This window comes from Mandrillus leucophaeus, unplaced genomic scaffold (assembly GCF_000951045.1).
Source record: "Mandrillus leucophaeus isolate KB7577 unplaced genomic scaffold, Mleu.le_1.0 Scaffold46, whole genome shotgun sequence".
Taxonomy (NCBI): domain Eukaryota; kingdom Metazoa; phylum Chordata; class Mammalia; order Primates; family Cercopithecidae; genus Mandrillus; species Mandrillus leucophaeus.
Genome location: NW_012104920.1, coordinates 496655 through 501324, shown reverse-complemented (window position 1 = coordinate 501324; position 4670 = coordinate 496655).

Below are 4670 nucleotides of genomic sequence, written 5' to 3'. Positions count from 1 at the left end.
TTATTAAAAGTTCTGACATTCCCAGGAGGAGTTTTCCACCAGTAGACCTTTCCTTGCAAGATCTCTGTTAGCTGCCATGTTGTTTGGGCCCACTTTGATTTTTCCTCCTTCCTGCCACACTCCCTTCTTTTCTGCTCTTCCTAACCCTCAGATTTCATTACTGGGTAATGAATACATTACTGTAAATAAATACATTTCTGGGTCTTCTATGAAATAACCAGTGGATACTTGTTAAGTATGTACTGTCCAGCACTCTTCTCCTTTCTCCTAACACTCTTATTTTCCCTTAGAGGACCACCTGTCTCTCCAGTCTAAGTAGTCTGTTTCTGTAGTAGTTTCTGTTGCTGACAACCCCAAATCCCTAGGTTGATGAAGACCTAATTAAATACCACTTCTTTTTTTGTTTGTTTGTTTGTTTTTGTTTTTTGAGACGAAGTTTCGCTGTGTTGCCCAGGCTGGAGTGCAATGGCGCCATCTCGGCTCACTGCAACCTCTTCCTCCCGGGTTCAAGTGATTCTCCTGTCTCAGCCTCCCGAGTAGCTGGGATTACAGGCGCATGTGACCACGCCAGCTGATTTTTGTATTTTTAGTAGAGACGGGGTTTCATCCCATTGGTCAGGCTGGTCTCAAACTCCTGACCTCAGGTGATCCGCCCACCTTGGCCTCCCAAAGTGCTTGGATTACAGGTGTGAGCCACCGCGCCCGGCCTTATTCCCAGTTCTGAAAGCACTTAAGAGTTTTGAGGGTTTGAGAAGGAAACTGACTCCATTCCAGGTCCAGAAATGAGTCCCAATTGACTTACACTAATCAACAGGTTTTATTCCAGATTCTGGTTATTGGATCAGGGATATAAGCATGTGACTTCAGTGGACCAGCTAGTGGGAATCACTTTTCTTGCTCAGAATGCTGGGCAGCTCAAGGAAGCACTTAACGTTTACTGGTTTATCATAAAGTGTATTTCAAAGGATGTAGATGAAAAGAGGTATAGGGCACGGTATGGAGGAAGGGATTTCTGGAAGTGAGCAGGGAAGTATGCAGCCCTCGTTGCTGCTTCTAGTGCTACTGAAGGAAGCAGCTTGACATTGAAGCCTAACATTGCAGAAGGCAGAAGAGAGGCCTGGAAAGCACTCCAGGACTTGATGACATTGTTGAGCCTCTGTATGCCTCCATTAGCACTTTTCCTACAGGAACAATAGATATTCTTCCTGAATGCGTTCTAAATGCTATTTGCCGTTTAAAGCATACCGTGTAGAAAAAACAAACCATGGCTGGGCTTGGCGGCTCATGCCTGTAACCCCAGCACTTTGGGAGGCCAAGGCAGCTGTATCACTTGATCCCAGGAGTTTAAGATCAGCCTGGGCAACATAGTGAAACTCCGTCTCTACAAAAAACACACAAAAAATTAGCCGGGTATGGTAGTGTATGCCTCTAGTCCAAGCTACTTGGTAGGCTGAGGCAGGAGAATCAGCAGAGCCCAGAGGTCAAGGCTGTGGTGAGCCATGATTGTGCCACTGCACTCCAGCTCTGACATGAGAGTGACACCCTGTCTCAATAAAAACAAAAAACGGGCCGGGTACAGTGGCTCACGCCTGTAATCCTAGCACTTCAGGAGCCCCAGGAGAGTGGATTGCCTGAGCTCAGGAGTTCAAGACCACCCTGGGCAACATGGTGAAACCCATCACTACTAAAATACAAAAAATTAGCCAGTTCTGGCCAGGCGTGATGGCTCATGCTTGTAATCCCAGCACTTTGGGAGGCTGAAGCAGGTGGATCATGAGGTCAGGAGTTCGAGACCAGCCTTGCCAACACAGTGAAACCCATCTCTACTAAAAATACAAAAATTAGCTGGGTGTGGTGGCAGGAGCCTGTAATCCCAGCTACTTGGGAGGCTGAGGCAGGAGAATCGCTTGAACCCGGGAGGTGGAGGTTGCAGGGAATCGAGATCGCACTACTGCACTCCAGCCTGGGTGACAGAGCTAGACTCCATTTCGAAAAAAAAAAAAAAAAGGCCAGTTGTGGTGGCAGGTACCTGTAGTCCCAGCTACTCAGGAGGCTGAGTGAGGCACAAGAATTGCTTAAACCTGGGAGTGTTGCATTGAGCTGAGATCACGCCACTGCACTCCAGCCTGGGCAACACAGCAAGAATCTGTCTAAAAAAAAAAAAAAAGACCCAATTTTTCCTCTGCCCTCACACCGCAGCAATCAACACAGGAGACTTCTGCGACCACATGTGTGGGGATTTTACTCCACTACCAAGCAAGCAACAGTTCTGCAGCAGCCATCAGCTGGGAGTCTTCCAATTCGATTCTGACACTATCTACCTGGAGAGAGCATCAGATCCCACAGGTTGACGGCTTAGTCCCACAAGACTGCCCCTCACTTTGGATGCCAACCACAAGCCTCAGGTTGTTTTACCTGTACTTATGACTAACTGGGTATAAGTTGGGGTTTCTACAATTCCCTCTTTATGTTCAATGAATTTGCTAGAGTGGCTCACAGAACTCAGGGAAAAATGTTTACTAGTTTATTATAAAGGATTTTTTTTTTTTTTTGAGATGGAGTCTCTCTGCCGCCCAGGCTGGAGTGCAATGGCGCAATCTCAACTCACTGCAAGCTCCGCCTCCCGGATTCAAGTGATTTTCCTGCCTCAGCCTCCCCAGTAGCTGTGACTACAGGAGCCCGCCACCACGCCTGGCTAATTTTTGTATTTTTAGTAGACATGGAGTTTCACCACGTTGGCCAGGCTTGTCTTGAACTCCCATCCTTGTGATCCATCCGCTTCGGTCTCCCAAAATGCTGGGATTACAAGCGTGAGTCACTGTGCCTGGCCCGTTTTTTTTTTTTTTTTTTTTTTTAAGACAAGGTCTCTTTTGTCCATGGCATGCACACTTACTGCACAGTCATAGCTCATTGCAGCCTCAGAACAAGTTTGGACTTGGTTACACCAACTCGCTTCTTTAATCTATCAATTTACCTTTAACCGCCCACACATCAACATAGTGAAATATGTCTCATGTATTTGCATTGCCATTGTCTCTTCTGTGGAGAGGAGGGAGGAGGCAGAGATGGGTGGTCATCAAAGGGGACTTAAGCTTTGCCTTTAATGTTCTAATGTTTTAGAAGGTGTATGGAGTCATGGAACTGTTTGCAGGATTAAATATTAATGACAAATAATCTCTAAAAAGAAGGTGTGGTAGCAGAGGGCATAGGCTTGTGCTAGCAGGCAGTTTTTGATCCCTTTGAAGCTTATGATGAGGTTCGGAAAGTAAATCTTCCTCCCCTAAAGTAGGACATTGGGGCCCAAGAGGAAGAGCTCTATGGGGCAAGGAATCTGAGAAAGCCCAGCAATTCTACTCTTAAGTGTATATGTAAAAGAATTGGGCCAGGCGCCGTGGCTCACACCTGTAATCCCAGCACTTTGGGAGGCCGAGGCGGGCGGCTCACAAGGTCAGGAGATCAAGTCTGGCCAACATAGTGAAATCCCGTCTCTACTAAAAATACAAAAATTAGCCAGGCGTGGTGGTGGGCGCTTGTAGTCCCAGCTACTCGAGAGGCTGAGGGAGGAGAATCGCCTTAGCCTGGAAGGCGGACGTTGCAGTGAACCAAGATCACGCCACTGCATTCCAGCCTGGGTGACAGAGCGAGACTCCCATCTCAAAAAAAAAAAGAATTGAAAGGAAGTATCATAAATATTCAGAAGCAGCGTTATTCACAACAGCCAAAAGTTGGAAGAAACTCAAATTAGTCCTAAGAGGAATGAAGTACTGATATCTTGTTTCATGGAAACCATGAAAACACTATGAGCAAAAGAGGCTAAGCTGAGCACTGTGGCTCATGGCTGTAGTCCCAGCACTTTGGAAGGCTAAAGTGGGCAGATCCCTTGAGCCCAGAAGTTCCAGACTTGCCTGGGCAACATGGCGAAATCCGGTCTCTACAAAAAATACAAAAATTAGCTGGATGTGGTGGTGCACACTTGTAGTCTCAGCTGCTCAGGAGGCTGAGGCAGGAGGATTGCTTAAGTCCAGGAGGTCGAGGCTGTAGTAAGCAGTGATCATGCTACTGCACTTCAGCCTTGGCAACAGAGCAAGACCCTCTCTCTTAAAAAAAAAAAAGAAAAGAAAGAAAAAGAAAAAAGTCCGTGTGTGCTGGCTTGCACCTGCCATCTCAGCACTTTGGCATGCTGAGGCAGGAGGATCACTTGAGGTCAGGAGTTCGAGACCAGCTTGGCCAACATGGCGAAACCCCGACTCTACTGAAAATACAAAAATTAGCTGGGTGTGGTGGTGGGCGCCTGTAGTCCCAGCTACTCAGGAGGCTGAGGCAGGAAAACTGTTAAACCCAAGAGGCACAGGTTGCAGTGAGCTGAGATCGTGCCATTGCTCTCCAGCCTGGGCAACAGAGCAAGACTCCATCTAAAAAAAAAAAAAAAAGAAAAAGAAAAGAAAAGAAAGCTAGATAGAAAGTTCACATATTATATTATTGCATTTACATGCGATATCCAGCATAATATCCAGCATAAGGAAATCCATTGGGACAGAAACAGATTAGTGGTTTCCAGAGACTAGGGGGAGTGAGAAGGGGGAATCCAGAGTGAGTGCCAATGGATAGAGGGTTTCTTTTTGGGCGTGATTAAAATGTTCTGGAATTAAATAGTGATTATTGATCCACCA